The 25,400-nt window shown below is 35.0% G+C and overlaps 1 protein-coding gene across 1 annotated transcript in view; it reads right to left on the bottom strand.

Annotated features, from left to right (window-relative positions):
• LOC120768774 (putative uncharacterized protein DDB_G0277255) overlaps nucleotides 1-25,400 on the bottom strand; it is a 140,339-nt gene that overhangs the window by 111,521 nt on the left and 3,418 nt on the right. The gene's annotated exons all lie outside the window — the stretch shown is intronic.

The raw sequence follows: 25,400 nt of genomic DNA, 5'->3' as shown, positions 1-25,400 counted from the left end.
TAGACACGAGACAAAAATTCTATATAATGACAACGCTCGGCCTCATAGCCTCTAGATAATTTTAAAACTATTTAAAAAATTGCAGCTGAGAAGTTTTATAGATCAGATCTGACTCTCATTTGTTCCGCCCGATGCAGAACGCTCTCACCGGAATACGGTTCTCATCAGAACAGGCTATCAAAAATTGGCTTCATTCATTATTTACCGCCAAGTGGGTGCAGTTCTTTTGGGATGGAACTCTCAAATTGCCAAAAAAGATGGGAATATCTGAAACTAGGGATCGGCAGTACTTTGAACAATATTATTGTACTTGTTTTTTCTTAAATAAAAGATCAATATTTGAGAGAAAAAAATAGTAGTAGACTATGCCTATCGTTTTGGATCTAATATTTCAGAACCAGAACCAGTAGAAAGTTTTTGAACCGAACCAAGAGAATTTTGTAATAGCACTGGAGGAAAGAAAAACAGACTGATGCACAACCGAAAGAATAAAGACTGATGCTAAAATTTGCTCAGGTAAAAGGTGTTTTAGTTCCTCAAATTTAGACTATAGATTTTTTAAAACAGCTTAAAGGTTACAATCTCTTCTAAAAATTTTAAAATAAAGTCGGTTTAAGTAAAAATAAACATTATAATATATAATATTTTAAGTATCTACTATTACTATTAGATTTTAGCAAAGTTTAAAGATTTTAAAAACTGGAAATGAGCTTGCAAACTCTTATATCTGTAATACCGCATAATTTCAATAAAAACTAGTCTAATGAGGAAAACAATAATATTAAATTAGAATTAAAATAAAAGTAAAAACTATAAACCCCGATATGACTTTGTATACCCACGACCGTAAGTTGAACAACAACAATGAGGCACAACGCCGCAGGTGAAACAATAAGAACCGTTGTTTCATATGTAAGCTTAAGGTGTGAGAACCGTTAGAGTAGCTCGCCAGTCAGGTGCTTTGACAGGTGAATATACTCGTACGAGCCGCATTAAGTGCTGAAGTACCTGAACTTAAGCTCGTCTAAACAAGCAGCCAGCCAGCCAACCGCTGGGCCTCACTGAGCATAAACTTCCGCGACAATGATGGGACAGAAAATGTGATTCTGTGTAATGTAAAGTGGTATCATCAAAATTAACGTGCCGACACATACACTCATATACACACAAAGAGATGTGAGTGCAAAGAAGCTTATAACGCGAGCACAGGTGGAAAACAGAAAGAAATTACAACAACAAATGCATGGGACTTTGTTTAAAAAGAAAGCTGGAAAAGTTAACGAGGCGACAATATAATTGTAAACAACCTACAATTGTTAAAGAGACGGACATGCAGCTCGTATATAAGTAAACAAGCTCGTGTCTACTGTTAGCGGTGAGCTAGAGACTGAAGTTCTTAATGTTTATGCCATGGTAGCCCATTTTAAGAATATGACTACAACGCCAGTGCAACTTGTTGCTCTGAGGGGAGAATAGTTTCAGTTGAAGGTTGGTAGCACAAAAGAATTGTAATAATTCGTAACAATTAATGTTCCTACACTTAATGAAGTCTCTTGTAGACGTGATAGTAATTACAACTGCATACTTTCAAATATATTTACATACTCACCAAGAAGTCGTTGTTTGTTATAGCTTTAAATTTACGAGAGAGCTCTTGGATATTTTAAGCAAAACACTGTTTTATGTCGGAGAGCAGTTCTTACAGGTGTTTCTTTTAGAGAAAGTACAATTTGTCTTATCTCATCTCTCCTGGGAGCTCACCAAGTTCACAGGAACATTTAGAATACTGAGCAATAAATATAATGGATGGTTGACCCGTTCAAACGAATCCTTAATTCGCGAATTTAAAAAGGAACCAGATTCATACCGGTCTAGTATTGTCAATTCGTCAGCATTGTATAAAGCAGGTATACAAGATATAGAATTGCCTCTTCGAGTCTCATCGTAAAGCCTTCAGCGATTCACATTCTTATATGTGTAAGCGACTTAAGCGAATTACATAAAAGTTTGAAATATTACTTTCATCGGGCATTTTTGTGGTCAATAACCAGATTGAGATCGTTATCTCATTATTCCGAACTACTCGGAACTACTCGGAAATACCGGGGTTCTGACTGGACACGATAGGTCCGATAGGTACACCGCGGTTCGACTAAATATTTCGGAATTTCGGCTATGGTGCGCTGAGCATTGTCTTCGAGTTCCTCGAGCGTTGCTGGTTGATTTCCGTAAACCTTTGATTTAACATACTCGCTGATAAAGTAATCTAAATACGTTAAATCGCTTGATCCTGGCGACTATTTGACTGGACCATTTCTCGACAAACTTCACTCGAAATGTGTCCATGTTTAGACGTGAAACATGAGACGACGCACCGTCTTGTTGGGAATTGATATCTTCTGTGTCGATTTCATTAAATGCCGAGGAAAAATGTGGGTCAACATCGTGCTATAACGGTGATGGTAACGGCATATCCTACTGGATTTCGAAAGAAATAAGCGGTCCGAATAATATTTTGCCAAAGCTGTATGGAGAAAGGTGCGGTGGAATCATACTGTCACTTTCTTCTCCACTTTCGAACTTTTGTAAAACTGAAATTGAAAACTGTTGGTAGACACACCTTTAGAGTACCTAGCGAAATAGCTGGGATCGAAATTTACCGCCTTAATAAATTTGAAGCAGGCTCAAAACTTGGACAGGTTTAGGAGTTTTGGGGTAACACAAAAGACAAATAGCTGTGCGAATGAGATCCATCGATTTTGGATCAACCTTAGGATCTTCACTAAGCTTCCATCGAAAACTGACGAGTGATACAGGAGTCAAATTCATTAAATCAAAAGATCATATAACTTTAAAAGGATGTGTTCGGTTTTCTAATAGCCAGAAGAAGTCGATTTAGCCATGAAACTCGGCAAGTTGTTCGTAAATCTGTTTAAAAAAGGTCATCTGCTCATTAATAGTTTAAAGGACCACGAATATTAATCAAGGATTGTAAAACCCCAGTAGTGGAGATTTATCTGATATAGAAGACATTTCAGGATGAGAGATGAACAAAGTCATGACAAAGGCTTCACCAGCCCTAATAACATTTTGAAGACATTTTTGAAAAATAAAGTGGGTTGAAAAATATTGATGCTAATTCTGATTTTCAGGTTCTTCACATGAAATAATGTAATACCGGAAATTCACCATAAAAAGAAATTTTTGAATACAAGCTCTTAAGCGTAAACGAAAAGCATACAGCGTCCATATTCGAATATTAACATGCACAGAGATATTAAAGAGCATTAGTGATATTAAAAATTGTGTTAAAAAAATGTATTGAACTCAGTTTTAATGCGCCTTTATTCATTTCAGTACAAAAACAGTTATGCACATATAATTCAAACAACCAATAAGCCTACTTTTTTCAACACAAACGCACTTACCAACCAAATACACTCCTCATACAAATCTCAGTAGCTTAATGCCTATGCAGTATCTATAAATTTATTACTTTTGTACCTCCCATTGTGTTGGACACCACAAAATAAGGCGCTTGCGCGTATTTCGTTTGTGACTTCGATAGTTTTTTTCTTGACTGCCAAGCGCCTAGCCGTTTGCTTGATTAGCAATTAACAATTTAATGGTTGCAAGACAAATTGAAATCAGCAAATATTAGTTTTTATTGCAAACACTCAATGGCGATGATTAAAGCTTTATCTCAATACTGAAATTCATTTTTCGTTTAATTTTTAATATTGCTTGATTAGCTGGTAAAATGGAAGAAAATTCGTTGCAGAAGGAAATGAAAGAAAGTGGAGGCATGATAAATTGTTTTTTAATGAAATTTTCGAAGATTTTAGGCCATAAGGTGGGATATTTTAATAAATAGAGTAATTTTTTGTCATCATTAAAATTTTTGAAACTGAATTATTAATTAAAAATTGCAGATAATATTGACTAGCTATGACAAAGAAAAACACATTCCTATATAGTTTTTAAATTGGATAGTGTCCAACTTGGAAATTTAAGAAATTTTTAGGATTTTGAAGTTTGGGTTTAATGAAGGTTATCTCTAAATTTTACCAATTTAGGTAGCGAGCAACTCAATATTACAAGGATTCTGAAGTCTATAGCCAGTATGTGCCCTAATAACGGGTGATCCCTCCAGAGTTATTTTTTTCAATAACCTTTTTGGAGAGATCACGCGTGAATCGTGTCACGCTGTCATCTTATTTTTGTTCAGTGTTTTTTGGCATTGCATCATGGAAAGACTTGCGCCTAAACTACTCTCGCTGTGTTCAACTTCATTACAACAGCATTACCCATCTTGAGATTCCGCCTTCATTATTGGATAACATTCGACCGAATAAACCACGACCAGCAGACAGTGAAAAATTATAGCAATCGTAACTGAGAGTGTACACGAAGACCGTGGAGAGTCGTTGACGTATGAAACGCGCATTTTACGTCGAGATCTTGAATTCCAAGTGTACAAAATACAGCTTGTGCAAGAAACGCAACCGCTCGGCCTTCCCAAAAGACATCGCTTCGCTCTATGGGATCTTGAAAAGTTCCAAGGAGATCCAACGTTTTCCAGACAAATTTTTTTAGCGATGAGGCTCGTTGCTGACTCCATAGGTATGTAAACAAGCAAAAATGAAGCATTTGAAGAAAGTAACCATTAATAACGACCGTTACCGCGCCATGATAACCGACTATTTGATGCCTGAAATTGAAGCTTGTGATATCGGCCACATTTGGTTTCAACAAGAAGGCACTACTTCCCACACATCGCATCAATCAAGAGATTTATTGAGAAAACACTTCGGTGAGCAGATAAGTTTACGATATGACACAGTTCGACTTTTTCCTGTGGGAATATGTTAAGTCTAAAGTCTATGCGGGTGTTCCCGCTTCGATTCAGGCCTTGGAGCAAAACATCACGCGTGTCATTCGCCATTTACCAATCGAAATGCTCAAACGACTCATCAAAAATTGGACTCAACGAATGGACTATCTAATGATAAATAATACTCTTACGAATGATAATAAACATTCCCCATTAAATTTGTAGTATCTGTATTCTTCTTTCAAAAAAAAGTAGAGAATCTCGCTTTGTATTACCTTTTATATAGCCTGATATTTATATCGAGGATGGAGTCATGTGTAGAAGTTCACGCAAGTGAGGAAAGTTCTCTGATCGCCATTCACTTAGGAGTGGCCAGAAACGATTCTTTTACACATGGCTCAAGCAGCTCACAACTTCCGGTCTTTGACCAAGTATCCTCTGGGTAGCCTAAGAATATCCGTTCGAAGGCGAGCTAAAGTGAGAAGGCGAAACATCCCCGCCACGTAAAAAAACACCCCCAATGAAAAGGAACAACGAGCCTCGGATGAGAGATATACGACGACATTGACATAGTTCAGCGAATTAAAAGACAGCGACTGCGCTGGCTAGGTCATGTTGTCCGGATGGACGAAAACACTCCAGCTCTGAAAGTATTCGACGCAGTACCCGCCGGAGGAAGCAGAGGAAGAGGAAGACCTCCACTCCGTTGGAAGGACCAAGTGGAGAAGGACCTGGCTTCGTTTGGCATATCCAATTGGCGCCACGTAGCGAAAAGAAGAAACGACTGGCGCGCTGCTGTTAACTCGGCTATAATCGCGTAAGCGGTGTCGACGCCAATTAAGAAGAGAAGAAGATATTTATATCAGACTTTTTGACTTGTAAATTTTTTTTGTAGATATTCGGCAAAAATTGAGCAGTATTCAAAACACGGTTGCGACTGTTCAAATCAAACAATTTTGTATTAAATAACGAAATAACTCCAAATCCAGAACACATTTATACTAATTATGAATTTGGAATTAACGTTTCCCGTTTTTAGTCTTCAGTTTCATTTTAAATATTTAATTAGATTTTTAAGACTCAAAATTGATATCATCCACAATTTTGTTTGTAGACGAAGTCGTTAAGCCGAAAATGGGTGTCATCGGAGATATTTTTTGCACCGGAGAACATGAGTTTCGGAGTTTCGCTTCAAAATATTTACATACATATGTATGTATTTAGTGAAAAGTTGCGCTCCTAAATGTAGGCAACAATTACACCTTATTTAACGTGCAGAGTCCCTGATATGTAAAAAACTAAAAAAATAGAATATTTCTATTTAGTCCAGTTCGTAACTTGAAAATGGTTTTCAGACTACACATACATTTATGTTTGAGAAAGAAGTAAGAAATTTTAGCTATTCCCCCTGGGGGAAATAGATCAACACCAGGTAATATGTCATCTATACATGAAAACTAGCCGAGAATAACTCAAATAATTTGGAAAGAAGAAAAATTGACAACAAAACTACGTTAAAGGTATAATATCGTCTCCATAATCTCAGACCAAACTTTTTCACATTAAGAGTTTCAAAAATCAGTCGAAACTGAAGCACGAAATAATTACTTAAAAAACTAAGAGATCAAAATTTTAAACCAAGAAAAAATTTGGTGCTCGAAATTACAATTAACGCACCCACCGCATTCACCCACCGAGAGTACTTTCAAAAACATCCTCATCTATAAATTTAAATGCGTGGTGGCTCAACAACTGCAATTCACAATATGAGAAATACAAAATTTTGCAGTCACAACAACAACATTCGGAAAGTAAACTCATAAAAAAAAGAAATATAAAGGTTGAATAAAAAAGGAGGATAACAATAATTGCTGCTGACAAACTATGATTTCTTAATTCCCAATATGCCAGCAGCTGGTCAAAAACGCATGAACATCGCATGTAGGAGTTTTTTACTCGCCGCAAACGCGCAAACGAGTACAAAAACAACAATCATATGGAAAAATAAAGCATAAAATCTAAAAACTATAATATGCAACCAAAGCAGAGTGTAAACAATGAAGTAACCACAAACACAACCACACTAAAAAAATTATAATAAGAAAAAAAATTAATAATAGCAAATAAGTATAAAAAATAAATAGTGCAATGGAAAAATTCAAGTAGCTGAAAAAATCGTCGAGATTTCGTGTTAAACACTACGAAACAGAGTGTGCAGTCAGTGTTTGTTTGCAGTTTGCGCAAACATATGTAGACAGTTGCAACTGGGCATGCATGGAGGCCCAAACACGCACATACACCCATACATATATGTATGTGAAGCTGGTAAATATGAGCAACAACAATTTATTATGGCAAATGCGGCAGTCTGCAGAGGAATGATTACAAATTGTTATAATTTATTTATTTTTTTCACATGTCTGGTTATAAGTATATGTGTATGCGTGTGTGTATATGTAATTTTACTCAAACATATGAACATATGCACTTATGCATAGATAAACTGTGAAATTTTTAGCTCGTGAAAAATTATTACAATTTTACTTGTTGTTGTTATCTTAAAAATAGTTATCATTGAAAAATATCATGTCAAATATATCGATTAAATAACTGTATAAAAGCTGCGCTCACCAAAAGTAGCGAAGCAATGCGAGCATTGACTGTATTTGGGAGTGGCCGGTGATGGCCACGGACGGATCAAGTTAGGGGTAAATAGTTTTCGAGTTTGTAATAATTATTTAAAAAACGCAGACAGAAACTGGCTTAGTTCAATTTTGAATAAATTTTTTTAATATCAAATGAACATTATTGTAGTATGTGGTTGCCACAAAACTGAGAGCGAGAGGTAAGCGGTCGAAACGAGTATCTCGTGTTTATAAGAAGGAGGTAAGTCATAAGCTCATTTCTCAAAAATAGAGCAGCCACAATTGCTTATTTTCGAAAAAATAGTCGAATCTATTCGGGATTAGTCTATGCGCGTCTGCGAGATTCGTCTGGCTTACTTACTGTTTGCAAAGTTTATCTGCAGGCATTGATGCTATAAGGCTAAAAATCCAATCAGACGCAAACTCTAAAAGGTGTCCGGGGGAGAAAGTGAGGCTTAAACGTCCAGGCACTTTCTCATCCATTGTTCAGGTTTTGCAAGAGTGTGTTTGGAACATCTCGGCAGTCACATCTTCGGCGAACTAAGAAAGATTGTCGAAACTCATATTGGCCAATTGAGATGCCTGTTAGGAATCAACCTTTTAACCTCTGACCTAGGTTGCTAAGTGATTTATCTAATTATCCTAATTCAACAAGACCATTTTCATAAATCGTCTTATGTCATTATTCTGCTGAAATCTTTCTCCAATTTTAGGAACTCAAAATTGCATAGGGACTACCACAGCCCCAGATTATATTTCAAGATCTAGTGATTAGAATATATACATTATATACATTTTTCCCAAAGACCTAACTTTGGTCTCTCAGCCTAAATTACACTATTTAACCACAAATTTACTTTCTTTATAAATATTGGGAAAATTTTAAATGTCTAAAGCTTTGCGTTATGCACAACGGTGTTATCGATGGAGACAAGCTCTTAATAGTTCCAAGCCGCCACCGATAGACCAATGAAGTCAGATGAGTAGCGTTTTCACAAGAACTTAGCGCCGGTGCACACATGAACCTTCGTATCCCCCGTGTGAATGCAATGTGTGACATCAATAAAAATTTTTTCTAAAATGAGCGAGAAAATTCTTCATTTGTAAATCCTCAAAATTAACTGCCGAAGTCGACGATTTCCGTTCTCAAAGGTTGTGCCTTCAAACTCAAACAAATCAGAATGCTATTAACTCTAATTTTTCGTGTTTTCATACTTAACAAGGAGCAACGATACATTAGACCACTAATTCATCATATTTCGAAATAAGTTTCCACCACACGCCCCTAGAGATATCATGTCATACCACGAACCGACACTTACGCGAAAAGTGATCAAACCCCATCATCACTGTTTTATCAGCTATTCATCGCTGCCACCGCAAACAGCGCACGGACCAATAACCTGCGACTTTTCGCAACGAAATTCACTCACCGAACAGCACACAATCGGTGTAATTTCTGCAAAACTGCGACGATATGCGAAACCTCATATTATTATGCCATCAGTGCTTTATTTGCTGCTGCTCTTGTAGTTGTTGTTGCTTTATTGTAATAATATAGTATTTTTCGTTTTCAATTTAAAATTGCAATTTGTGCTTTTGCTACGACCATTCATAATTCAACGACTCATTGAGCGGTGCGAGAGTGTATCTTCCACGTTTATGTGGAAGCGTTTGCTTCCATTGCAACTGTTGCAACAACTGTGATCGGCAATAATCGATTGCAGCGGTAGCAACGGTTATTAAACAGCACTACAGGCAACTCAACTATATTTTATGTGTTTTAGTGTATGTTTGTTTGATTGTATGGATTGTATGTATGTAAATAGAGACCATTGCAGCTGGACAACCTTTGTGGCATGCAACCGAGATTCATTCATCTGTTGGCTATCTGCTGGGGTTCGAGACATGACTTTGATTTGTCGATTCGTAAACGATGGAGTGAAATACAAGCAATTTTTACTTTTGAGTAATATTATTTATTCAAAGAAAAATATGTATATATGTATAAATGTACATATGTAAGCTGTTTAGGAGTAGAAGGAAAGCTCTGAAACCCGTTTTATAGTTTTATAGCTATTATAAACGGTTACTTTTCTAACTAGACTTACATATAGTTTGTACAAATCAATTTTATTATTTATCTTTGTAAGCGCAAAATATGCATTTGCCGATTTTTTGGCTTTTGCATTTTAGGAAATGCTCGCAAATCAGCGTTTGACACAAGCTACTTCCACATTTTCTATTGTTCACTAGTAAAGTAATACGTAGTTGTAGCATTGTTTGACATTTTATATCTATATATATATACAATAGCCATATAAACAATAGTTTAATTGCAACCGGAATTGATTTCTCACATGTCATAGCTACAGATGTGACAGGGGTCAATGTTGTTTGAAGCCAGAAATTTTTACAACATTATTGGATATACAAATATACATACAAGACACATATAATTTATATAAATAGTGTCATCGAATTTTTAAATCCCAAAGAAGCATTCAAATTCGAAAAAATAGTGAAACCAATCCAAATCTTAATAACAATCATTCAAGAAATCTTCAAAAGTTTCTCAAACTGGTCGATGAAACTTTTTACTACATTTCTGCTCTAAAATTAGTTCTTATAAATTACCCTATGCATTGCTAACATACTAAAATACAGGATAACAAAATTAAATGACTTGTGGAATAATAATTCTTTAGTAAGCTTTCTCATCAGCTTTCACAATATGCATACATACTTATATACATATGTACATATATTAGAGCGATTCAAAAAAACAAATTTTTTTTTTCGTTTGGTACTCGGAAAAATAGGTTCCTAGATACCTCTAAGAAAGCCTCTCCAAACATGAGTTTTTAATTGTAACGGGAAGGTCCTCCTACATACAGTTTTCTATTTTTTCTTATCATCAGATAGAAAAATTTATATCTCGCTTCCAACTTCTTTAAAAAATATCTTGTTCCTTAGATTTTGTAGGAAATTGAATGCTCTACAAAAAAGGTCTATTATGATTTTTTCGTAAGCCCAAACGCTTAAAAGATATTAACAGTTAAAGTTTGATTATTTTTGGGAAAATTTTTTATTTCTTATGAATTTTATAACTCAATGAAAAAAAATTATTGTGACAATTAAAAACCGTTACAATTAAAAACTCATGTTATGAGAGGCTTTCTAGGAACCTATTTTTCCGAGTACCAAACGAAAAAAAAAACAAATTTTTGAACCACTCTAATGTACATATGTATATATGTAGGAAATATTATCTACAACAACCAACTGTATATAAAGTCGCTCATAAGCGAAAAAAATTAAATGCATTAATGAGGATTACAGAAAATAGCACACTCATACAAAAAAACCCATAAATGTCTCACACAAGAAGGGTTGTTTTATTCGGAGGACGTACGCCGAAATATCTACCACATATAGCCATAAATACTTACTTATGTACAAAATTATGTACAATATACTTCAATGACCTAATAAACCTGATACTACTACAATCGGAATATTTGTGGTAGGTTTAATACATATGCAAATTTATATATATACTATATATATGTATATGATTTAACTTGACACCGAAGAGAGTTAAGAAGTCCCATTATTCTAGACATGTTTAAAGGCTTACTTCAAAATATAGGCATCTAACTAGCATCTCCCGTACTTTCTACCTATAGAGACCTCACCGGTGAATGGAGCACTATGCTGACCTAATCAAATCGGAATATATCTACATACTACTGTAAGCAAAAAATAGTAAGCCTTTTTAGTTTAAATCTCGCACAAAAACCTATTTGTAGAAATTTTTTTTTCTATATTGGTATGATTGTCAGTGACTTCTGTGCTTGATATGTTATGTAATCATTAGTGCTTAGTATAAACTTGGCTCTCCGAAGTACATAACATGCATTCCGCGATTTTTACGATGATTGGATTATTCAAGAAAGAATTTCCACTAAATTTTGCGGAATCAAAAATCTGGTGCCGAATCATTCAGAATATTGTAAGGCTTTCGGCCATCAACCTCAACTGATGATCAATAAATATCAATGAAATAAAAGAATTGGAGCTTAAAAATCGGTCATTAACAGTCATAAATATTTCTGGCGTCGTTGAAACATCGAAATGATCGTGGAAAACCATTTTGAACGATCAATTGAGCCTAAAAAAAGAGAAAGCTCGATTGGTTCAAAAATAATTAATTTTTTGAAAAACAGCGTCGTGTTAACGTTTGTAAAACAATGCTTTCCAACTACCAGAATGTCATGAGAAGTGGTAGTACTAGCGATGAGTTTTGGATCTATGCTTGTGACCCGGAAATGGACGATCAAAGGTGAGCCAAAGCCGAAAAAACCTCAGCAAAGCAGGTTATGTTGAAAATCAAAAATCAAGGTTATGTTAACAGTTTTCTGTAATTATCGAGGTGTGGTGCATTCCGTATTCCTTCCGACTTTCAACAAGGAATACTATTTGAGTGTTATGTCCCGTTTGAGCGAAACTACTCTCGAAAATAGACTGGATTTGCATACTGCATTGATTCTTCGTGAGTGTTTCGCCAAATTTTCAACCAATATCGTTCGGCAACCACCGTATTCGCCTGACTGGCTATTCAGCAAACTCCAACGACCGCTACGGGAAACCGTTTGGAGTCATTTGAAAATATTACACGTGAATCCTTACGCACATTGAAGGCTATCCCGAAAATTGACTTTAACAACTGTTTCGAGGATTGAAAAAAATGTCGGCACAAGTGTGTAGGGGACAAGGGGAATTACTTTGAGGGGACAATTTTCAAAACTATGAACAAAGTCTTACCATTTCTTGTTCATAGTAATATTAAAAGTCCCATGAAGTTTGTAACACACAGAAGGAGACTGCTATAAGAAGCGTACCTGCGAGTGGAATACATGGATGCAGCGGAAGTTAACGATTTATTTTCAATTTTATATATGTTTTATTTACGTTTAAATTATACAATTGTAAATGTGTAGTATATTAGCTGCAATGAACTGAATGAATGTAACTATCGGTTATGGACTGTAAAATTTATTATTAGTATCAGTTATATTTGTCAAAGATATCCTGTCTCATACCATTTTATTGTGTACTTACTTCTTTTTACATATCATTATTTATACACTTATTTATATACATATGTAATATGTATGTATATAGAAATCATATTGCTACTTGAAAATATAAATTTTATGATTTAGAGGTTTATCTTCATTCTTTATATGAAAGGTATATATTGTAGGTATTACCATATACATACTTATAGCACATATGTGAGTATAATAAGTACAATACCTGAAAGCTCAGTTGATGCCCTTAGCTTGGCGTATTATATAATTAGCCATTTCGCAACGCGCAACAGAAATAGAAGAAGCTCTACCAGACACTAATTAGAGCTAAATTACTATTATTACTAATAATTATTGGTAAAATTATGTGTTTGTTGTATTGCGAATATGACTAATAAGCAAAATAATAAAATATATGACTTAAACCGCGATAGGTTTGTGAACATACAGTTTGTTGTATAAGATTATAAAAATATTTTACCTTTAAACAATATTATAAAATCAATTAATTACTAGCAAAACAGAAAACAAATCACAGCAAAGCTTTTGTTATGCAATATTAGTAACAACATTTATTGGCTTAGAGTTTATTCTCCTCAATTCACAACATTTCAGACATCTACAAAGTTATTGCCAATGCCATCATCTAAATGTGTCAAAGCTCTTGATTTTTCGTAGAGAGTTGTGTTGTCTGAAGTCAAAAGTCTTGGTCGGTAACTCAGCTACGCTTCAAAACTTCAAAATAAACAGTTATGGAGTTAACTTCGAGGACCTCTAAATGGATCGTATATAGTATACTGTCAATACTGTCAAGTCTTCTTACGACTAATAATAAAGCTTCACGTGTTCCGAATAGATAACAATTTACAAACATTCCGATAAGGAGTCATAACAAACCAATTTTACGGTGTGTTGTTTTGCCACGTAATTGTTTGAATCTCTCCAACAAAACGTAAATAACACTGAGGAACACAATTTTCGTTGACTTCGATTTAATACTTGTGTTTGAGTCACTTTTGCCCTCTGAATCCAAAAATAACCTCGTTTTTAGTCTAGCACATCAACTTTTTAAACTCAGAATACCCTTTTTCTCCCAATAGTCATATAAAATATCCTTACGAAACAAAGTAAAGATGAAAAATTATACTGAATATACTGTTCACAAATTGTGATTTAATTTGAACAAATGCTATTAAATCACATTTTTGGTAAAGAGAAATTGTCATTGTAGAAGGGATAACATAGTTTTCTCAAACCCGGACATCAATATTACGGTAAAAATTTTCTCTTATAACTCTTTCTGGAGTGTTCAGTTTGTGGACAATCTCGCTTGTTGCTCCAACAATAGTCAGCCATCATGTGCTCATCCCATCTCTCCTGATACCGAGCCTCCATGGTTTGCAGGTCTTGGTGGAAACGCTCTCCCTGCTCATCACTGACTGCACCAAGGTTTGTGGGGAAATTGGCGAGATGACTATGTAGAAAATGCAATTTGATGCTCATATTGCAACCTAGCCTTTTAAAACTCTCCAAGAGTTGGTTGACAATGTCAATGTAGTTCTCTGCTCTAGTATTTCCAAGAAAATCTTTGATAATGGTTTTGAATGCCAACCAAGCGTTCTTTTGGAGTTCTGTCATTGTTTCGAAATGTTCATCTTTAACGAGTTGCCGAATCTGTGGACCATTAAATACACCAGCCTTTATCTTTTCAAACTGAAACTGAACTTGCTCGTATGGGAAGAAGAGAATGACGCCGTAGGTCACCTACGACAGGTTCATACATGTCCCAACTACCGTCTAGACGATTGTCGTCACAAGCATGAACCTGCTGCTATTCTCCAACAGCGATATTCACTTATTCCAAATAAAAAAAATTAAACTCCCGTCTATAGAATAGCGTACCCCGTTTTATGATCTAAGCAGCACACTGCAGGAAGTGGTCTCATTACTAAAAGCTGTAGCAAAAAAACAATGACGTGATAGAAGAAAACTGACTTCGGATTTGAATTTAACATGCCTAAATAACTCTAAAACAGCTGTAAAATCGAAAGCAACAAAAATTTTGTTTCACATTGTTCCCCAGTGTAATAATAACTAACAACCATAACTAATTTTGGAAACAAACAATAGATCTACGCTTAGTTGCATCAAAAACAATAAGAACAACAGATAGTAATCGTAATTGTGAAAATTGTACTACATTGTACATAGGTAAATATAAATAAGTTACAATCAGTGAAATATTAAAAAAAAAAAACATTATCGGTTTGAAAAAAAAAAATCCTAAACCCCAGATTTTGTGGATTAAATATTAACTAGCCCAAAAAACACTGCGTTTTTCATTTAACTGAACTTAAACTTTTTCACAATTATGTAAGTAGTTGGTTCTTCATATTATTCCAATTTAATTAATTTATTTTTAATTTATTTTAAAAGGTTTTAGTTAGAGGTTGATAATAAAAACTTAAGCATTCAAGGAGCAATAGAGAAGCATTACTGTCTACAATAAATTGATAAAAAAGTAGTCGAAGAGAGGATTTTAAGCGGATAAAATAAATATACGGAATATATTTATTAAGCCTGGTCAAAATAATGGATTATATTACGCTCTGAAAAAAAAATGGGTTTGTAGGCACCTCATAATATTATTAGGAAGGCCCTCCGCTTTTCAGTTTCCCATTAACGACTGATCCAAGTAGAAGTACTTTCTTCAATAGCCTTTTTCGACAGATCACGCAGGCAGACTAATAGATGGGACTATGGGACGTCTTGGCGCATTTTACATTAAGATCTTAAATTGAAAACGTAAACAATTCAAGCGACATCGCGTCGCTCTATGGACTCTTGAAAAGTGCGAAGAAGATCCGATGTTTTCGAGCCAAATTTTCTTCAGCGATGAGGCCCGTTTACGGCTGGCTCAATGGGTATGTAAACAAGCAAAATTTCCGCATTTGGGACGAAGAGCAACCTGAAGACATTCAAGAGCTGCCATTTCATACAGAAACAAAAAAAAAACGTTAACTTCGGCTGCACCGAAGCTAATATACCCTTCACAGGTGCATTTCTTTTAGTAACTATATGTATAGTTTGTATGGAAGCTATATGCTATAGTAATCCGATCTGAACAATTTTTTCGGAGATTATGTTATTACCTTAAGCAGTAATCCATGTCAAATTTCGTGAAGATACCACGTCAAATACGAAAGTTTTCAATACAAGCCCTTGATTCCGATCGTCCGGTTTGTATGGCAGCTATATGCTATAGTGATCCGATCTGAGCAATTTCTTCGGAGATTACATTGTTGCCTTAAAAAATAACTTGTGCCAACTTTTGCGAAGATAAATTGTCAAATGTGAAAGTTCTCCATACAAGAACTTGATTCCGATCGTCCGGTTTGTATGACAGCTATATGTTACATTTAATGTAGCCGATCTGAACAATTTCTTCGGAGATTACATTATTTCTATGAACAATAACTGATACCAATTTTCGTGAAGATATGTATATCGTCAAATGAGGAAGTTTCCCATGCAAACATTTGATTTCGATCGTTCAGTTTGTATGGCAGCTATATGTTATAGTGGTCCGATATCGGCAGTTCCGACAAATCAGCAGCTTCTTGAAGAGAAAATGACGTTTGCAAAATTTCATAACGATATCTTAAAAACTGACTGACTAGTTCGTATATACTATGTATACAGACAAACGGACATGGCTAAATCGACTCAGCTCAACATACTGATCATTTATATACTTATACTTCATAGGGTCTCCGACGCTTTCTTCTGGGTGTTACAAACTTCGTGACAAACTTAATATACCCTGTTCAGGGTATAAAAACAACGGTTTTGTGTGGTTTGTGGGCTGATGGAATCATATGTAAGTCTATATCCCTCGTGATCTCGGCGACATTTGGTTTCAACAAGGAACACTTTGATGAGCACATAATTTCACGTTTTGGGCCATTCGATTAGCCACCAAGATCATGCGATATCACACCGTTCGCCTTCTTTCTGTGAAGATATGTAAAGTCAAAAGTCAATGCGGACAATCCCGGCTCGATTCAGGCCTTGGAGCAAAACATCATGCATATCATACGTCAGTTACCAGTCGAAATACTCGAACGAGTCACCGAAAATTGGACTCAACGGATGGACAATCTGAGGCGGATGAACCATCTGAGAAAGAGACAATCTTCAAACAATAAATGCCAAAGGATGTCCTTTCGAATGATAATAAACATTCCCCATTAAATTTGAAGTTTCTGTGTTTTTTCTTTAAAAAAGTAGGGAACCTCTAAGCGGATCACCCTTCATTTCCTTATTATTGTAAACAAATATTCATACCTGAGTATCTACTAATTAAAAAAAATTATTTCGTCTCTTGTAGGAAATTAAATTCTAAATGTTCTAAACGTACATACATACATACATAGCTATGCAGGCATATGTATCTAGATGGTTTACGATGGGAATTATAATCATTGGGCATATTTACAACACACTGTATGTGTGTAAGCGATTTGTAGAAAATACTAAAATTCCTGCAAAGTAGTCATTTCTGCTTGTTCCGTGTATATGTATGTATGTGTGTATTTACGTGTGCTCATTTATTTACGCGATTTATTTACGCTGAGAATAGTTAGCGCTAGAATTCGGGTTGCTACGTGAGCTCGGTATGAGTAATCGATGGCATCAGACGGAGTAGACAATAAGCTTCCAACGAGATAATAACAACAATAAGAACACACATACATACATACGCGTGAGAGTAGATGTATGACTGCATATGCAGATAATAATTGAAGTTCACTTGCCTTTATATATACATACATATACGTATATACATATATACATAAATGGGTAAATACAATATATACGTATGTTTGTTTGCGGATATAGAACTTTCAGATAAATATGCACAAATGTACAAACGTTGCCACATACACGTAAGTCACGCATCAGCGAACTTCACGTATACGCGCCAATTAAAGTGCACACACAGAGCAACACACACACACCCAAACAAGCACTAAAAAAAGTATGGCGAAAATGTAGGTTGATATTGGTTTAGTCACACATACATATGTACATACAAGTAAGTACATATGTACATATGTAGCGACGGTAGTGAAGCACGGCATATGAATAAATTTATCAATAATAACAATATGTATATATGTATATAAATATACATACATACATATATAAATACTTACATATTTATTTATTTATTATGAAAAGCACAAGAACAAGTTTGCCAATAAACGTAAAATTCAGCGAAAAATACTAAACGAAGTGAGTCATGGACAAAGCACGAGCATCAATATGGCGTTACCACATTTATTTTTACAATTTTTGTGATTTCATATAGTATCTCACTTGTTGTTCTTGTTGTTGTCAGCGTTATCGCTAAAGTCACTCATCATTGGCAGTCCTCGCCAAAACTCACACCTTCTGTTGGACCGTTGAACAGCAGGAGCACGGCGACGCACCTCCAAGCCAAACGCGAGCAAACAAGTTTACTTTTGTGACTCGCTGACGCGTTTAAAGTTCACATAATCCGTTAAGTAAATACGCCGCATATCAAAACAAATAGCTGGGCACGAAGAGGAGCACTGTAAGTGATGCAGAGCCACTGAACTGACGAAGCGCTGCAGAAAAGGCAAACAGTTGACAAGTTGGCGTGAGGTGGCTATGCGCATTGGCAACAACCAAAGCGTAGTCTGTGCAAATTGTTTGTTGTAAGTTGTTTTTGTGTTTGTGTTTGTCAGAAAAATATGAAGGCTCTGAGTAAATGCCACTGTATGGTGTCAGCTTTGATTGTTCAGCTCATCAGCATTATGTCGGCTGACAGCATACCTACAGCGGCGCAAATGCTTGCAAGCACCGCCGTGTCCATATTAATAGTAGCACTGCGGGTTTCTTTATGAAATTTGCAAAGACATTGCAGGTGGATATAAGTAAGTATATACATATGTATTTATAAGTTTTCACTCAGGAAATGTTATTATTTGAGTTGGATATGTAGCTACTACTCTTGGAAAGTACGAACTAGGCCTGAACTAGTCCTAAAAGGATCTTGAACAATACAGTTCCTCAAATTTTTAAAAATTAATTAAAGCCGAGTTATTTTTTTCTGTATTCAAAAATGTTGAAAAATATTTTTCAGCGAAAAATTGTTATATATTAAAAAATCAAAAATTGTTTAATTTTTAGAAAAAATGCTTAAAAATACATATTAATCATATTTCTCCCCCAAACTAACACAAAATAAAAGTGAAAATGTTCGTTTCCATTCATATGACCATAACTGTATTTTTTACAAACTTCATGCAAATACAAAGAATTATATGTATTATTGCTAACGAACGATGTCAAAAGCTGTAACTTTGTTGTTGGTGTTGTTCCACGTAAATTCCTTTCAATTTGTTCTACTCTATATGAAAATGCATAGCAAATGCATAGTTCCACTATTTGCTAGTATGCAACGTGAGTAAATTTGCATTATATAAAAGCGCTTGTTATTTGCATATCAAAACCTTGTCACCCAGCTATTGATTGAGTACAGCGGTGTTTGCATGTATTCTCGTGTATAACAGAAAAATAACTAATAAAGAAAAATAATATTTATCAATATTTGTCTTCAGTCGTGCAGAAAATTCGCTCACAGGTGTTAGAAAGAAGTTTTTCCTCTAGTTTAAAGTAACATACATACATACATACATATATACATATGTATATAATAGTTTTGATCATGTTTTAAGCTCTACGAACAAATGTGACATATTTTTATTACGATATTACAATTAGAACACTCACTATGCATCAAGAAGTTCAAGGTTTCCCTCAGTAGTAAGGCTGAATGGAGCAATTCCGCTCTCAAATTACTGCTTAGGGATACTTGTAGTGCAACAAATCAGAATCAAATCGCTATTGATGCAGAAGTGTATAGAATCAGATCGTAACCAAGTGCACTTTAACTGGGTGTCCGGGCACAAAAGTATAGCCGGCAATGAACTGGCTTATGAGTTTGCCCGTTCCGCAGCATCCACCAACATGGTAGGACCCGAACCTTTCATTGCGGCTGGCCCCCATAACATAAAGGAACTGCTCCGCAAGGATAAAGGTGTAGGCAGAAAAGGCTATTGGCAACAACTCCATGCACCATGATAAGTTGCTAATAGATGGTGGCAACCTTAAAAGGTAAATATGGAATCAGCCTCCCAAGGGACAATAGGCTATTCTAAGCTCAAATGTATATAACATGGGCTAGCTTCTTGTGTGAATTGCCGATACTGCGACATGGAGCCTGAAACTCCAGAATACCTGCTAATTGACTGCACAGCAGTCTGTAGGCACAGGATAAAGGCCCTTGGATCCATGTTTCCAAATAGGGATCACATCGCTTCAATAGCACGTGGCAGTATATTGGAATTTATCAATATGCTGGAGCTAAGTGAATCGTTGTTACTTAGAAGGAGGCACAACAGACCTTAGGTCGCGAGACAAACCTCATTTATTTAACTAATCTAATCTAAAATATAGAGCTTGGTAATAATAGGGACCTACCCCTTCCCAAATATTTAATTTCTTGATTAAAGTTTAGGTGAAAAATAAATATATGTGAGTTATACTATTTATCCAAGCTGTATATGTTTTCGAAATCGTGTAGTATGTTATAGTACCCTGATCTTATAGCTCAACCTGTCGATGTACAGTCATTTAAGTTTCTTCTGTCGGAGTTTCTCCCTGCCGTCAGCACTAAATTTCAATAGTCAAATTAAGAAATATCAACCAAAAAATCACTCCTTGATATTTATTGGGGACCGAGATTACAATTCTATATTTGAAGTTGCTTAATCTTTGCTTAACCCTGTTGCACGCAAAAAAGCTGAATTTTTGTGGTTTTTACATGGAATTTGGTTTCCTTAGCGAATGTTCAATTGGTACTTGCTTACTTACTAACGTTGAGTTAATGCAAAAGCATTTTATTTAGCGCTGACCTTCAACAACTCAAATTTCGTTGAAAAAACATTATACCTTAGAGCGGGTCCATTTACAGGGAGCCAAAAAACGAGAAAATCGCGTATTCCGAAAGTGTTCTACGGATCATTTTGAACACATTTGCCTAAGAGACCATAGGTCTAAAACCAATTTTGAACCAGTGATTTTTAAAGCGAAATTTTTTAAGGATTATAAAAATTTGTTCGTCAGTTTTTAAAATGTCCACACAAAATTTAATTCGTTGGTAGATTTTTATATTATATTGGCCATTCGTCGGAATCGGCCAAATTGGACAACAATATCACATATCTTCCATATAACCAATTATTCAGATCATTTAAAATTCGCATTAAAAATTGCTGGCTCGAAACCGGTTTTAGATCCATAGTGAAAGTTATGCAGAATGATCCAAAGAATATTTCTAGCATAGGCAATTTTGACTTTTGTAAAAAATGGTGTTCTCTACCGATTTTTTTTTTTTTTCATTCAAACAAAAAGGCAGCTGGAATCTGTAACCAACAAGCCCCTAACAGCAATCGAAACAAAGGCGCTTCAGAAGTAGCTAACTGAAAACAAGCAAATGCAGTCATATGGCGTTGGCGGAATTTGTTGTATATGTAAGTATGTATGAATTTATGTATACACAAAGCTGATTATTTAATTATTACACTACTAACAATATTTTATATGACAATACATACTCGTGCAGAGGAACATACAAACAAACAGTGTATTAAAGGTATTTACGTAAAGATTTACATATGTATGTATGGAAGTAGGTGAGCGATGCACAGGTTCACAACGTTGGAACACGAATTATAACACTTCAACTGAGACACATAAAAATGCAAAAATAAAAAAATACAGCAATAAGTTAAAATAAAAGCAATAAAAGCATGAAATTGTCAAGCTAGAAAAAAATGATGCGCACCTGAAAACACCCGCACACTATGGAACCACTTAGCAAAGTCTATTGTAATTATGTAAACGTAATATTTGTGGTACGTAAATACGCTTTACGTGTATGCATACATATATATGCAAGTATGTAAGAGTCGTAAATCACAATTATTTCGATACACCATTCAGCGACGCAATAAGCGTTCGACAGTTCAAAGTCTACTTCGCAGTTATTGCACATTTAATGATGTTTTCTTATAGTAGGAGATTAGGCCAGACTAGAGTTTTCCAAAAATATACATATACCAGGGGCGGATCCAGAAATAGTACTTGGGTTAAATAAATATAATTAATAATTCCCGTCCTGCTATATGGTGCAGAGTCTTGGACGATGTCAACAACGGATGAGTCGACGTTGCGAGTTTTCGAGAGAAAAGTTCTGCGAAAGATTTATGGTCCTTTGCGCGTTAGCCACGGCGAATACCGCATTCGATGGAACGATGAGCTGTACGAGATATACGACGACATAGACATAGTTCAGCGAATTAAAAGACAGCGGCTAAGCTAAAACACTCCAGCTCTGAAAGTATTCGACGCAGTACCCGCCGGGGAAGCAGAGAAAGAGGAAGACCTCCACTCCGTTGGAAGGACCAAGTGGAGAAGGACCTGGCTTCGCTTGGAATGTCCAATTGGCGCCACGTAGCGAAAAGAAGAAACGACTGGCGCGCTGTTGTTAACTCGGCTATAATCGCGTAAGCGGTGTCTACGCCAATTAAGAAGAAGAAGTAATCTTTATACACTTCAATATCCTGATGGAATATTTTCAAATCGACCTTCTAATATCAAATCCTACTAAATTGAAAAAACATATTATAAATCGCAGACGTACGGGTGACATACTTTAATATGTACAAGTATAATACTGTAGTCAGTTCGTGCATGGAATAGAAAAATTTTGAAACGACGTGGGCCAAGAATCGTCCGAGAACTTTTTCTGCAGTGATTTTAATATCACGAAGCGTGTGTGATAAACCGCGGAGAATGTATGAATCGAACGATCACGACCCTTTTACCCCTCTGAAACCACCACTGCATATATGTACACTATTGAAATTACCAAAAATCGATTTTTTTGTATACTATATACACATATTTATGTCGAGGGTACATAGATTTGGCAATATTCTCCGAAATTTTGAAGTTGATCCCGCAAACTGTTTGGAAATATTGTTGTATTTGTAAGATATTTCAACTTTGTGTTTATGTACAGTGTCGGAAAGGCAAATTTCTCTGAAACGGCTGGATCGAACGACTTGAAATTCGCACACGACATGCTTAGACATATTTGTCAATTAGTGAATAACGAAATATTTTTGATAATTTCGATTTTTTGAGCAGCTCTGAAATGTAAAAATTTTTACACAAAAAAATTGGGAGGACCCCAAAATCAAAAATCTGACGAACTTTTCCATCATTACCAATATTCATCTAAAGCGATAAGAATTTTTTTTTTTTTGATTTTTGTATTTGAGAAAAATTTAAGTTGAAAAATCTTCCTCAGCGTGAGACACCTTTTTTTCGTAGATTCTCTTGGAGATCGCCTACGGGATCAAGGGCATTCAAAAATTTTCAAATTGAATTTCCGATTATTAAAACTCATTACATTCTAGCAATGTACATTTTTTATTTACTTATTAAATAAAATGCCACTTCGCTTGGAAATGATGGTGAGTGGACTTTTTATTAGAAAGTGCATTTTTCAAAACGGCCAACTATGGTACTCAGAGACTAAAACTGGCACCCACTTAAATTTTTTACCAAAGGTGCATAGTAAATTATATAGAGAAATTATTTTGGTATTATTGCAACAAAAAACGCTACTGCTTCTTTTTCTGGTGAACAATTTAAAATCTACACAAATCCGACACTTAAAAAAAATTGATTTAAAGCTAAAAAGATGCTTACTATTCTAGATAATTTTATGTAGAGTAATAAACGGTTTTGTTGAAAAAGGTGATTCCGAAGATTGGCTTAAAGCCACAGTTTTTTAGAAAATTATTTTAACGAATTTTTTAGCAATAAAGGCTCACAGAATGAACTGTCTGAATTGAGGTCTCTTTTGTAGCTCTAGATTGGCCGAGGCATATTAAAAAGCTGTCAATTGACATTGAGAAGCAACTAGACCTCCGGAAATACATATAAAAAAATATTATATTATATTTTGGACTGGTATGTACGTGTGTGTATGGTGACAGCAAAAGTAACTACCTGACGTTTGACTGCAAATTCAGTTGCAGTTGCCGCATTGCAGTCTTCCTGGCTTGCCCAAAAACGAACAAAGTAATATGCATGTATGTATAAAAATACGTAAATAAAAGGAAAAACAATATTTTGTGCTATCTTATCGCAGCAAATACTTCTATGTACATATGTGTTTGTGTGGACGAGACTATGCAATGTAAGTGCCGAGCATAAAACAGCAAGCGCTGCAAATTTTTTGGTTACCACAACCACATGCATACATACTACATATAAATATATGTACATAAGTATAAAAATGTTTGTATATACGTACATACATATGTAGATGCATATAGCCCGCTGTGCACACGGTTTCGATATAAGTAAATAATAAATAAGTTGACTTCATTGCGGCTACAGTTTATCAACCTTAATTAAATGCCGGCAGCGGCGATTCTCTGAATAATGGTTAAGTGCCAAGCAAAGAATTGGCATACGAATTCCAAGCGTATGTATGTATGTATGTGTGCATGGTATGTAATGTGAACTGCCTTGCGGTAAACATCCGTAGTCGCTAGCCAGCGATCGATCATGCCACGAAACGTAAACAAATATCCTTAACTAATCAAACATCAGTATGCAGCCGTTGTCCACTTTGTTGCTGTTGACTTATTTGAAGGGCAGGTTTTTTAGCACTTCTGGAATCTGTTATTTACGTACTTTCTGTATGTGTGTATGTACTACTTTCTGTATGTATGTATGCATGTTTGCGTATATGAAGGTATCACAGACATGTTCTTATTAAAAATTAACGCAAAACAAAAAACCAAAAACAAAAAAAGTGACAGGAAACAGGATTAAAAATGTTTGGTCTTGAGCACCGACGCATCATGTAAATAGATTGCTGAGATTACAGACAGACACACCGGCTGCGAAACATGAACGAGAAAGGCTGACCTTTGAGATACACTATATTTACCAATACAAGTTTATTATTATTTAAGTACCGTTATGGAAATATCCTACAAGTACGCGCTACAGTTTTTCTTTTGAAGGCTTATGCCCTCAGCTTAAAGATCAAAAATTAAACTAAAGGATAACATCAATATTTTTATTCTAATCGAAAACCCTAAACTATTCAAAATTTCTTAGACATCTTAAATATATACATATGTATATTCACCATAGCATAATAATTCTTATAAGATTTTGGCTTTTGAAATTATTTTTTTTTTTTCGGGAAATAATTTTTAAAGTTATCCTCAACAGAAATTTATGTAAACCTGACATCAAACTTACTTAAACTGTAATATTTATTTATTTTTCGCTCATAAGTCAACAGAATATTTTAAATAGATGGCAACGCTTAAAATTAGTTGCAACTACAAGACTTCTTGAAGCTCCTTTTATACCTAAAAATATTGTTATATCACGTTCATGGTATCAATTTTCCTAAATTTTATATTTTAATAGATGGCAACCCTTTTTAAAAATATTTACCTACAAGACTTAATAAAGTTGTATAGCTTTATAGAAATAACAGTATTTGAAGACTCTTATATCAATATTATTAAACTAAATATTTCAAACAGTTGGCAACTCTACTCAAATATATGTTAAAAAAAGTATAAATCCTAATTTCCTTAATAATTTATCTCAATAATAAATGTAAAAGAA

Source organism: Bactrocera tryoni, chromosome 1 (assembly GCF_016617805.1).
Source record: "Bactrocera tryoni isolate S06 chromosome 1, CSIRO_BtryS06_freeze2, whole genome shotgun sequence".
Lineage (NCBI taxonomy): Eukaryota > Metazoa > Arthropoda > Insecta > Diptera > Tephritidae > Bactrocera > Bactrocera tryoni.
The sequence above is the reverse complement of the archived record's forward strand: the minus strand, read 5'-3'. Positions and strand labels throughout refer to the sequence as shown.